This window comes from Panthera onca, chromosome B4 (assembly GCF_046562875.1).
Source record: "Panthera onca isolate mPanOnc1 chromosome B4, mPanOnc1 haplotype 2, whole genome shotgun sequence".
NCBI lineage: Eukaryota > Metazoa > Chordata > Mammalia > Carnivora > Felidae > Panthera > Panthera onca.
In genome coordinates this window covers 57,349,706-57,363,474 of record NC_138345.1, presented here as the reverse complement: position 1 = coordinate 57,363,474, position 13,769 = coordinate 57,349,706, and the positions used below count along the sequence as shown (strand labels likewise).

The 13,769-nt window shown below is 34.1% G+C and overlaps 1 protein-coding gene across 6 annotated transcripts in view; it reads left to right on the top strand.

Moving 5' to 3' along the window:
• SOX5 (SRY-box transcription factor 5) overlaps positions 1-13,769 on the top strand; it is a 1,011,771-nt gene that overhangs the window by 272,739 nt on the left and 725,263 nt on the right. For 5 of the 6 annotated variants that reach the window (XM_060659511.3, XM_060659513.3, XM_060659510.3 and 2 more), the window contains one exon: positions 5,882-5,978. The exons of the other annotated variant lie outside the window; for it this stretch is intronic. The gene's annotated coding sequence lies outside the window, so the exon portion shown is untranslated. The remainder of the gene's footprint in view (positions 1-5,881; positions 5,979-13,769) is intronic. 6 annotated transcript variants of the gene reach the window in all.

Sequence of the window (13,769 nt, the reverse complement as noted above, 5' to 3'; positions counted from 1 at the left end):
TGAGGTATTTTAACAAAGATTAAAGAAACTCACATAAGTCCCAATTTAAAATTTTTAAAATACAGTGTGACTTATTTATACAAAGGCAAAGCCATCTACACATTGAGAAAACGATTGTCCGATCAGGTCAAAATGGATAGGTTTTGAGGAATGGATGGCAGTATTAAGCAGCAGTGAAGCTTGCAGGTGTTGGCATCAGACTGGATCAAAGCCCAGACCTAGCACAGCCTTAAGTAAACTGGTCAAGTTTTCTAACCTTTCTGTTCCTCCGTGCTATGAAATGTACCAACCTATAGAGAGGTTTCTGTGAAGATCAAGTGTAATGGATGTAAGCGTGTAAAGCCCTTAGAACAGTGCGTGACAGATAGCACTTAAAAAAAAAAAAAACCTCTTATTATTAAAGATCATTTTTATTAAAAAAATGCCAACTTTTTTCTTTAGTTATCATTTGTTTTCGTGTTCAAATTAGGGGAATACTTATTTTTCCTCCTAGACTTCCTTACCCTTGCTGCTTCTCACCTTATTAGCCCATTACCTCTCTATCCTGATGCTCTGAGAACTATTCTTGAACTGTTCTGAGATAAGGTTTTTTTTTTTTTTTTAATCCTAACATCTGGGCATGTAGATGTTTTTATCTCTTGTTTGTATATTCGTCATTTACTCCTTTTTTTTCACATTCCTAAAAAAATCTTACTTATTGGTAGTGTATATTCCCTTTGTCTGAGGATATTAGAAAACAACGCGGCAAAGTGCAGTGGAATTGAGATTTGGCTATGTATCTCTGTAGCTCCACCCAGTTTTAAAGTCTTTGAATCTCTGAAATTGAAAATTCAGAAATTTGAATGGGTGATGCACTTGAAATCACACAGGAACACACTTTTTCCCACACCCCCTTTCGGGGTGTGTGTATGTATGTGTGTGTTTACTCAGCGTGTGTATACTTTCTACTTTCCCATCTGCCATCTGCTTTAGCACCAGCCTCGCTAGCTGTTCTGTGTCCAGAGTACTTTAGCCTTTTCATTATGGAAGAGAAAGAAATGAACTAATATGAGAAAGAAAATCCTTCCACCAACCGCTTCCACCTCGCTTTTTGTTTTGTTGTTTCTAAGCAAGTTTCTTGCCATTTACCTTTGCATTTGCATTGCTTATTGATTGGCAATTTTAAAATTGTTTATTGTGCTCTTTTGTTTCACTGTTCAAGAGCTAAAACAAAAGCTACCAGGCCCTTCGAGGTACACATTTGCATGCGGTGAGCGTTGCCCGAGGAAAAAGTAATTGCTAATGCATATTTATGTGGCACAAATTTGCCATTTGTTTATGCATAAAATTATCAATAGTGCAGGGCGGCCCAGCCGTAGAAAATGGTGACCTTTTTAGCTTAATAAATAGAAATCAGCTGTTATTGTGAAGAGATCAGCCATTTATTCTGTGTTGAGGGACATTGCCGGGAAAATGCAGATTGGGGCTGGCAATATCATTAAATGGAAGGCCAATGACCCTTTCGGTAGAGTCTATTATACTTTATCTAATAGGGGATAAATGGCTCTGGTTGGCAATTGGAATAAAGAACAACAGTTTTTTTTTTATTTCAAACTGTAATTTTATAACTATATGGATTTTAAGCCAGTAAAACTGAACAGGGAATCTCAGTCTGACCTGTTGCTAGAATTCTCTCAAAAAGTATCTGTTTTCAAGTTGCTTTTCTTGTTCATTATTCTTTATTCTGATTTGTACCCATTGAAACAGAGTAAGTCAAATGATGTTTTTTCAGGAAAATAGATCTTCCTTTAGTTTTCAGTTTTTAGCTCTCTTTTTCCTTTCTTTTTTACCTTTTTTTTTTTTTTTTTACCATACTTTTATCTTTGCATTGCAGGCATCTGTGTTTTGCAGGGTTGTTCTCTATTTGAGGTCTTAAAAAAATATTAAAAGTAGAAGATGCTCTCTAAATAAAGTTACTAATAGATTATAAGTGGAGAGTTTTTTATTAAGCTAAACGTGATACTTTCTAAATGATAATAATGGTATTTGGAGCAATTATGTGGGTCCTTTGGATTAAAGAATATTCTGTAAATATAAAACCTTCTCATTAGTATATATAGATTTTCTTAATATATAAAAAAAACACAACAGAAAGTCATGTATCTTTTTTGGTTGTTTTACTGGTGCATCTGATAGATGAAATGCCCTCAGTCTCCCCAGAGCTCATTTATGATTGTGGTTTAATGTGGTGTAATCTCACAATTATGTTTACTTGGCTAACATCTCTTCGGTACGTTATGATCACTTCTGCCTTTCAGGATTTTTTATCTAGTTTTTTCAGTCATTATAGAATTCACTCTTAAATGGAAGTTGTGTGTGTGTGTGTGTGTTTTAATAATATGTAATATTTGATGCACTCAAACTTTTATGTAAGTTGTGAAACCTGATAATGGAACCGGAGACCTGCAAACCCCACCTCGGAACATGGTAAACTCTAGGAGGCTACCTCCATGCTCCTCCCTGATTGTGTTTCTTCATGCAAGCGGGCCTCACCAGGTTTAAAGTTTTTACAGTAGAGGTTTGCAGCCACCAATCTTTCCCTCCTGCTGCACTTTAGGATGACAGTGCATTCTGCAGCATGTCACCAGAGTGACTGAGTAACCTTTTACTGGCAGAAATGGGTCTGTTGTTCCTTTTTAAAGTAGAGGGTGTAAATAGGATTCAGACACTAGGGTACATTAGTCCATAAAATGAATATATTTTTTATGTCATTTATAAGGTATTGATTTTAGGTCCATTAGATTCACAGTCCCTAGTGGGAGAAAAAACAATGATTGAATGGGTAGGTTGGAATTCCAGAAGGAAGCACAGCAGCAGTGATTAACCCCTTCTTCTTCAACTCCCTGCCCCTATTATTTAACATGGTGGAGTAGCCGAGAAGGACTCTGAGGGAGAGGGACAGTTTGTTATCTGTCTTTTGTATGCTTTACGAGGGTTCACAAAACAAATTTCAGCTGGATTATTATTGTCTCTGAATGTGATACAGCAGATCAGTCTCGGTTGTTAAGAGTTGCCCCCATTTTTGTATAAGATTAGTTTTTAAGTTGACGAATGCATTTTATTTTTATAAAACCTAGAGCATAAGTATTAGTAATTTAAGATATTGTTTAGGGAGATTATAGAATACAAAGGAATCAAGCTTACATTCTTTTTAAAGAAAACATTTTTATTCTCAACTCTAAGAAAGGAGAGTTCATTATGGCATCATGTCAGTTATGCCCTTACTTAGGCAAGTTTTAAGTAATATTGGTGAGAATGGCCATCAGAGTAATGTTTTAAATAGGATGTTTCCTGTTCCACAAATGCATAGAAAATTATTGGTTTATACAAGCCTCTTTTCTGATAAAAGGATGACTGAAATATCATTTCACTTCTATGTGCAGAGCACTCGTAATAATTCTAGTCAATTTTACCCAACTAATGTTACAACCACCTAAAAGGAATTTTCTCTTAGGTTGGTTTGGCAGTTACATTTTCATTCTTATACATGAAAAAAAGTTACAGTATAGGTAGGAAATTTTTAAAAATTCTAATTATATTTTCAATCATCTGATGTAGTGATATGTTATGGTTGAATAAAATTATGCCAACTAAAGTCTGACTTTCTCAAAAATTGACCTGACATAATATGGTATCAACAAACATTTTGAGAATTTTATATTTTAATTCAAGTTTGTCAAGTTCTGTAACAAAAAATGTAAAAATACAGGCTCCCTCTTGTGGGTAAAATTACCACCTGTATATTTTTGTGTTGCCAACATATAAGATATGGCAAAATTTCTATTTCATTTTTAAGTAAATTCTACTCTATAGTCTATTTATTTGGTCAGATGTGACATTTCACTTCTTGAAAAAAAGTAGAGTTGGAATACTTTTTTAGTAAATTTTTTAATGAAAAGAAATGAGTTTTTTTTAAATTAATGGACTATGTATAGACAAGCTTTGTTTTACTGCAGCAGCATAATTTCTGATATTCAAAATTTGTAATAACTTTCCTCATTTCGGAATACTCTCCTGTGGAATACTTAGCACACTAATGATACAATGTGGAGTCTTTGTCAGTGCGGTGACTTTTGGATTTCTGTGTTTGTAAAAGTTCTGGTACTGGAATGAAGTAAAATCCCTCCCTACCCATCATGTTTCACGTAGATACAATACAGTAATAAACCTGCTCAAATGCCATTAATCTTGTAATCAAAACTGAATAATCAATGGTCTAGTAAGAATGAACACTGAAGCATTATTCAGCTCTCCCTGAATTGAACTAATACTGGAGACACTGAGCTGGGGCAGAGGCTGTGGCTACATCACCATGTATGGGTTCCCTGCTTTCAGAAGTCTGATTCCTAGGAATTTCAACTGAGTAGCAGAGGCAATTTCCTTTTCTTTCTTTCTTTCTTTCTTTCTTTCTTTCTTTCTTTCTTTCAGTTTAGTTATTTATTTTGAGAAAGAGAGAGTTTGTGTGAATGCTGGAGGAGCAGAGAGAGAGGGAGAGAGAGAATTCCAAGTAGGCTCTGTCCTGTCAGTGCTAGTTATTTATTTTGAGAAAGAGAGAGAGAGTTTGTGTGAATGCCAGAGGAGCAGAGAGAGAGGGAGAGAGAGAATTCCAAGTAGGCTCTGTCCTGTCAGTGCAGAGCCTGATGCAGGGCTTGATCCCTGGAACCATGGGATCATGACCTGAGCCAAAAATAAGAGTTGGAGGATTAACTGACTGAGCCAGCCAGGCACCCCAATAGCAGAGGCCATTTCTGTCTAAACTGGGGACACTGGTAATCAAGCCAGAGCTATATTCACTCATGAAAATGGCAAGAGCAGTATTTCTGAAGCTGAGCTTGGCAGCACAGTCCTAGAGATATATAGCAAGAAATGTGAATGCAGAGATACCTGAATAACTCCCACTAAGCAGTTATGGTGCTGACTGTCGTTGTCATACATTTGAATGAATGAATGTCATTCATTCAATGTCATTCATTCAGTGTCATCAAATATCATACATCTGAATGGAATCAAGGAAAAGGCTTGTGAGGACACTTGAAGATCTCTCATAAATCATTCTAAGAAGTAAGAATTTATCTTAATGTTGCCTGACCTAAAGCATCTGTAGGATGTTTACATGAAAATCAGCAAAATGAACAACTTCTGAGGGGATTAATATATATGTGTATATACAGATAACAATATATGTATGTATACAGATAACTATATATGCACATATGTTTTTAGATTAATTCTGGCAGCATTAAACAGTGTCAAATTAATGCCTCTTTTCCCATAATGATTTTATTATATTTATATATTTTGTATACATTTATGTAAGTATACATATACAGATTTACTTTGAAAACCTTAGGAAAAAACCTTGAAAATTCTCTACTTCCAAAAGTTCTATGTTGATACATTTATTAAGATGGAACAATACATTGTTTTTTCTTAAACATCTTTTTATTAAAAAAAAATTAATGTTTATTTATTTTTGAGAGACAGAACGTGAGTGGAGGAGGGTCAGAGAGAGAGGGAGACACAGAATCTGAAGCAATCTCCAGGCTCCAAGCTGTCAGCACAGAACCTGATGTGGGGCTCAAACTCATGAACTGTGAGATCATGACCTGAGCCGAAGTTGGACACTTAACTACCTGAGCCACGCAGGCACCCCTAAACATTTTTTTAATGTTTATTTATTTTTGAGAGAGAGAGAGTGTGAGCAGGGGAGAGGCAGAGAGAGAGAGGGAGACACAGAATCTGCAGGAGATCATGACCTAGCTGAAAGCAGATGCTTAACCTACTGAGCCACCCAGACACCCCATGGAACAATGCATTGGTAATGGTGTTTTATTTTTTCTAGGATTCCTCTTGCTGATGACACAATTCCTGTGTGAATCTGTTTACAAGATTCTGAAAGCTGAACAGAGAACTTTGGCACTGCACTGGGTAGGAAAAAGGTATATTCATAAAATACATAATGCACACCTTTGAAAAATCGATTAGTACACTTGCTATTTCACAAAACTGGAAAGTTTATATGCCTTCTCTTATTTTTTTAATTTATAAGTAAAATACATGACGTATGCATAGAAAACTATAGTACATAATCTTTTATATTCAAATGATAACTGGATTTGTAATTATAATTTGGAAACTCATTATGAAGGTAATGTCTAAACTAGCAGATGATAGCAACATTTCTTTTAGTTTTCTTAATGAGATAAACTTTTCTTGAAGGTGTGGAAGCTTTTTGTCTCCATTGAAAAATGGAGAAACATTAAAACATTTGTTCCTGCTTTTTTGTTGTTGCTACAAAGGAAATATTTTGGGTCACAATGGGTAGGTCACACATTTTATAAAAATTTCCATTGGCTATTAAATACCCTGGGGTATGCTTTTGTAAACACACATACAAAAATGCAATTTTGCTCAGGCCAAACAGATATTTTTTCGGTTTGCTTGGCAGAAATATTTAGTGGGCATCTATCTGTGAGTGCATTTATGAAATGCTTGTTTGTCTTTTCAAAAAAAGTTACACTCTGGGAACAGGAACTGAAAGTTTGACCACAGACCCACACTTGAAAATCCTTTTATTATCCCCTGGCTGACTATCATGTGGGTGACATCAGAAAAGGTTGGAGGTAAGGGAGCCTTTGTTTAGAAGTTTCTCACGAATAAGATGGAAAAGGAATTCTTTTTTTGTTTTTCCTAAAATGAATTATGGAAAAATAATCTTTTTGCATAGAGGACTAAAACTTATTTGCTAATCGACTCTTAAGGTCTTATGACTTATGTTTGTAAAACTTCAAGATGCAAGTTTATTTGTGAAAACTGTTAGAATCAATTGTGTTGGTTAACTTCTTTAAAAATTAATTGTTAAAACCTAAGTAATATCCTTAAAGTATCTATAAATAAGACTTCATATTTTCATAGACAAATCAAACAATATAATATGGAAGAAAGCATAGTGAGTAATGGATTTTTATGCTAACAGAAGTGGAATAGGTCACAAATGGATTATTGCAAATATGAAACTTGTGTAGTTTTACAAGTGAAAACGCCAATATCAATACAATTAAAAGGCAAGTGTAAACCTGGGGCTACTTCTAATAAATATAGTGAACATCACATGTAAACAGGTTCTTAGTATCAGAAGGCACTAACATCTTAATTTAAAAGAGAAAATGTAAGGGGGCGCCTGGGGGGCTCAGTGGGTTGAGCGTCCGACTTCTGCTCAGGTCATGATCTCATGGTTTGTGAGTTCAAGCCCCGTGTCGGGCTCTGTGCTGACAGCTCAGAGCCTAGAGCCTGCTTTGGATTCTGTGCCTCCCTCTCTCTCTGCCCCTCCCCTGCTCACGTTCTGTCTCTCTCTGTCTCCCAAAAATAAATAGATATTAAAAAATAAATTAAAAACATAAAAGATAAAATGTAAGAACAAATAATGAGGAATACAATTCTAATGCAGTATGCTAATAAGAGAAATGCAGAGTTACGCTCTACTTACTATCTAACCAATAAAAAAAAAAAACGGTTTGGAAGGATAATGTTGTAACAAGAATGTGGGGAGATGGGTACTTTTAATAATGTTGGGAAAAGGTTATATTTGTTCAACTTTTCAAGAAGTGATTTGGCCATCTCTGATATGAGCCTTAAATGTTTCCAAAGCATTCTACATAAAATTTCCACTAGTTTGGAAATGATTTGATTAGAAGTCATCTGAAATAGTTAAAAAAAAAAGTAGACATGTGTATTTCTCTTTGCGAAGTCTGTGAAGTCTGTGTAGGCAGTTCAGAGCTGGTTGGATGGTTCCACGGTCATGAGGGACCCAGATCCTTCGTCTCTTGCTCTGTTACTCTGAACACGGGACTGTTACCTAGTGTTTTAGAATGTCCAGAATTGGTATTCCAGTAATCCTGTCCCTAGGCTAGCAACAAGAAGGAAGTATCAGTAGGAGAAGATCATGCTCCCTCCCTTTAAGGAAATCTTCTCGAAGGTATTGACATCCCTTCCATTTACATTTCATTGGCTAGAATGTCCTCATAACAACCAAGCCATGCTTAAAAAGGCTGGAAAATGTAGTTTTTATTCTGGGAGATAAGTCTCGAGAAGTTATTACAGTGGAAGAATAAGAGACTGGATATTGGGCCCAATTAACAGTATTTGGCAGTTTCACTTCCAGGAATCTAACTTAATGAAACAATTAAAGAAAGAGACAAAATTTATATAAATATATTTGTTCATTTTCCTATATTTATCATGGGAAAATTTTGAGATTGACTAAATTATCCATCATGAAGCAGTAGTTGGATAAATTTGAGTACATTTATTTTATACAGTCAATAAAATATTTTTAAAGAATTTTTAAGGACACACGAAATTATGCATAATATAATATTAAGTTAAACAAGTCAGAATCCACATTAAAGATACATTGTATAACTTTGTGTGTGTGCACACTTATGTACATGCACACATATACATTGACTTATATATTGCAAATACATAAAATTGACAGAAAACAATACTTAAAAGTTAATACATCAAATATTATTAGCTCTAGATCATGGAATCATGACCAATTTTGATTTTCTTCATAGTTTACACAATTTTTTGAATAAGTATGATTTGATATTAAAATTTGAGACGTAGAAGACATATGAAATTCCAAAAGGCTTATATGTTGCCTAATGTTCCTGTTAATAAAAATACTAAATATGTCTATTCAAGGAGAGATGAAACAGCTTAGCACCTATCCTTTTTGACTTTTTCCTGCAGTCAGGTTGCAATAAGTGTTCCCTCTCAGTAGAGCCATTTGGTCACTCAGAAATCTTGATCATATTGCAGCCAACATGGGTTAGGGCAGATTGAGATACTGTGCTGCAGTTCAGTGGTGTGCGTCAAGCACATGGAAGTTGTTGGTAATCGTGCCTATTTGAAAGGCAAAGAGCAGAACATTTAGAGACTTCTCTTTCTTGTGTATCAGTGAAAGAGGTTGAGTATTGCAGTTCTGGATTAAGAATGTTTCTTTGTGTGTGTGCGTTTAAGGAACTTTTAAAAGTGTTATGTTAACTTAGAATATTAAAGGAGTGAGAATTTAACTCAAAGCTAAATGAAAAATCAAATTAGAGAGCAATTCATGAGAAATCCTTTGCAGAAATTAGAGTGAGAGCATTCCCGCCCCCACCCCCCTCTCACCGCCTACCCCCTCCCCCCCCCCCCCAACCTAAGCTGACTTGACTCTTTAGAACTTACAAGAGAACTATGATGTTGAGAGGCATAGACTTGGGAGACACAGTGTTTGAGTTCCTGATTGCACCACTGATGGCTGTCTCTCTTGGGTATGTTCCTTAGCCACCAATTCCTCATGTATGAAATGTAAATAATAATAGAAGACACTGTACCATGCTAATACTTATCACATGGATACTGGTGTAACTGCACTGATTCAGCAATGGTTTAAAGCTGAAACCATTACTGGAGATAGAGTCACTTTGTAAATAATTGAAGTTTCAATTCAATAGGAAAATATAATAATTTAAAGCCTAAATGCCCACAATAACATAATCTCAAAATATATTAAGGATAAATTGCCAAAACAGCAAGGAGAAATAAGCAAATCCACAATAGCATTTTAATCTACTTTTAGTAATTGATGGAATAAAGTGGACAGAAAAAATCAGTAAGGATATAGAGTTGAAAGACAAAAGTAAGAAACTTGACCTCATAGACATATATAGAACCTGGCATACAACTGCAAAACACATATTATTTTGAAGAATACGTGGAAAAGTTATAAAAATTGGTTGTATGCTGAGTCATAAAATAGGTCTCAACCATTTTTAAAAGAATTGGAATTCTACCAATTTCATTAGAAATCAAATTGCAAATAATTTTTAAAAATGTATAGCTAGAAAATAAGTTTCAAAATTCCAGAGAAATCACAATAGTAATTTTAAATATTCTAAGGAAATTGAACTTCTTATATACAACAATTGTAGAATGAGTAAAAGAAGTACTTAATGGGAAATTTATATCTTAACTGTTACGAGAAAAGAGGATAAAAATAAAGAGGCATTTCAAAAAAAGCAAAAAGAAAAACTCAAAGTAATAAACACTAGGAGTGAATTAAAGCAAGAGCAAAATTAACAAAGTGGGAAGTTGTCATATTTCCAAAATATTTGATTCCAGTATTCCAATTCCAAAAATTGATTGTTGTAATAAAAGATGAATAAATTTTCTAGTCCTCTGATGAGACCAGAGAGCAAGTGATAAAGGGCACATAACCAATATCAAGAATGACTGAAGCTATATCACAAGTGTGCAGATATTAAATAGCCAGTAATAAATATTATGAATGTTATATTACCAAGTTTATATTGGTAAATATGAAGAATTGGATGAATGGTCAAATTCCTAGAAAAATACAGTGTAGCAAAATTTACTCAAAAAGAAGTGGAGAACCTGAATAGTTATGTAACCATTAAAGCAACCGAATTCAATAATCAAAAATCGTCCTATAAAAAAAATTCCAGACCCAGGTTGCTTCACAGACAAATTCAAGGAAGAAGTAATTCTAATTTTACATAAGTTGTTTTTTAAAAAACAGAAGTGATAATCTCAAACTTACTTTATCAGGTCGTGGAAACTTGGTACAAAACTTGGTAAGTATCACTTGAAAAAGTGCATTTACAGGGAAATTCCTCTCATGAATATAAATGGAAAAAAATATCAACCAAATATTACCAAACAAAAGTCATGATCACTGGGACACGTGGGTGGCTTAGTTAAGCATCCAACTTAGGCTCAAGTCATGATCTTACGGTTCATGGGTCGAGCCCTGATGGGGGCTACATGCGGTTGGTGTGGAGCCTGCTTGGGATTGTCTCCCTCTTTCTGACCCTGCTGTGTGCACGCTCTGTCTCTCTCAAAATAAATAAATAAACTTAAATTAAAAAAAAAAAGAAATGTAATGAAGGATTAAGACATTGCCATTAGATTGAATAGAAGGAAAATGTTTACAAGCTATAGAATTATGAATATTTATGTATGTTTTCAAATGTGTTGCAATGTTAAAATATCCTTTTGCACATATCAACAATACCCACAAAAGGGCTTAGTTGAATATCAGATTTTATACTCCATTGAACAAAAATAACACAACAAAAATAAGTACTTTACATAGATGTTGGGAATCCAAGATTTTGCAGAGGTAAATTGAGGATAGTGGTTAGTTAAACCATTGATAGCAGTTATTTTTGCTTTGCTTATCTCCTTCTGCGTTAACATTCTTTTAAAATGTCACTGCATTTATAGTTATTTGCTTTAACCATTTAGCTAGTTAATAATTTGTGATCCTGAATAGTTGTTATTTGTACATGACTTTTGGTCACCTTTCTCTTTTACTTGCAAATAAGCAAGCTCTTTGCTTTAACTATTTATCAAATCCAATCACTTTTTTTCCTCAGTCACCCTAATATAGAGAGTAAAACTCTTTATTGCTTGAAAAAGGAAAATAATCCCAATATATTGCAAATTGTCAAGTGAGTTCTTTATAATTAAAGATTACTTTGCAATATACAATTTTTAAGGCATTTATCCCGACAGGGTTCACTGGCCTTTGAGCATGAGCCACTTTGTTGACAAATCTATCATCTAAATTGTGCAACATTAATGAGAACTCCAAGCAGCACAGTCTTACATTTTAATGTAGGTGGCAGTTTAAGGGAAAAACAACAACAACAACAACAACAAAAAACCACCACCAAAACAAAATACTGAATGTGATTGAAGTTGGTTTTAAAAAGGTCTGTCACCTGTGGATAAAAATGTGCATAACTCTGAACACATAGTAATTAGGAAGACTGAAAGGCCGTAGGAAAATCCAACGACCCTTTGAAATATAAACACCAGTTATTATTTTTTAAAAAGGAAGGAGGCACTGATTTGTACATTTATATTAGTACAGGGCTTGTGATACTACTTACTTGTACAACTAATCGTCCATGCTCTACAACCTGACCCACAGTTCTATTGTACCATATGGTAGAACAAATTCAAAGCTGGTCTTTGATTCGAATCCCTTGTTAATTAATAACTCATCATGTGATTATGTATTTCCTGAATGGTATCAAATTTCTATATCTCATTCTTTTTAATAACCCTTTATACATCATTGTAGATCATATTTATTGTTGCACCTCAGTTTCTGGAATATCTTCATTTTGATAAACTTTCAGCTTAGTTTTCTCAAGTTAATGAAACGTTGTAAGTAACAACACCATGAAAAGCATGCTAACAGCCTATTAAATCTGAGGGCACTATACTTTTTTTTTTCCTACAGTTTATTTTGACAGAGGGATCATGGGCATGCGCATGAGCAGGGGAGGGACAAAAGGAGGGAATCTGTCAGCGCAAGGGGCTCCAACTCACGAACCATGAGATCATGACCCAAGAGCCAAAATCCAGTCAGACGCTTAACCGACTGAGCACTGTACTTGTATCATTTTTTTCCTTAACTCAAACTTATTTGTATAAATGCCTGATTATACTTGATCATCTTCATGCTCTACCTACAAATCTCTAATATCCATCTGAATAGTTTTGCATAAAATTATTAAGCTTATTTTCCGGGTGTTTCGAATGTATGTACATATGCAGTGGAGGAGTTTTATTAGCACAATTTGAATTGCAGAGTTCGTTTCAAAATGTATATCAATTTAAGTAACATAATGCAGTCATGTAGAGATGCTCCATTGTACTGGTCTTGGAACAAGATATTGCTCTTTGAGTAGCTATTGGTGATGTACTTGAAACAGTCCTAAAACATCTGGCAGAAAGTAATGGTCTATGTATAATTCCTTTGGCTATGGCTTTCAGCTTCTGATTGATAAGGAATGATGAATGAAAATCATCCAAAAGTTATAGGAAATTTAGAGTTTATTACTTTTTAAAGTCAGATGATAATATATGTCTTAATAATTTAATAACAATGTTTGATCATTGTTCTCTTATTCAGCAATTGTTTATAATTAAGAGAATTTTTCCTTCCAAGTAAAATAATGGCATGAACTGTTGACCATAAATTTTTTAAATGATGTATATAAGCAAGCCATTGTTTATTTTTGTGTCTTACTTTAGAACACTAAGCAACAGAGAAGCAGTTCTAACAATAATAATTTAATTTGAGAAAAAACCTTGAACCAAAACTGTCTCCATAGAACTTTTTCATAATTAGGTTATACATCTTCTCAATGGAAGAAGTCTTGCCCACGGTCACATTCTGTAAATGAAAATACATTTTGCATAAATTAGTGATGTTGAATTGCTTGGATTCATTATGAAATGTAATAAATATTTCTTAATTTTTAATGTAATTATGAACCATGATGTTTTTTTACTTTCCTAGATGATGCATGTATCTCGGCATCTTGTAGAGAATTAAAAAAATTCACCATATTTTATAGTGAATAATTGGTGTTTTAAAATATAATATGATGTGACATGACATAGCATAACATAATATAAACATGATGTTTGACCTGTAATTAGGGAATTTCATTCCCTCTTAAAGCTTTTTGATACAAGTGTTGTTTTAGGCATTTCAAATCTGTGTGAAAGGAATGGTTTAAGGACAATTTTCTAACTATTTAGAAAAAAAGTTAAATTCAATTCCTGTGCCATTACCAATATAAATTCTGGAAGGATTAAAGATTTAAATTTTTAATAGAAGACACTATAAGAGTATTAAG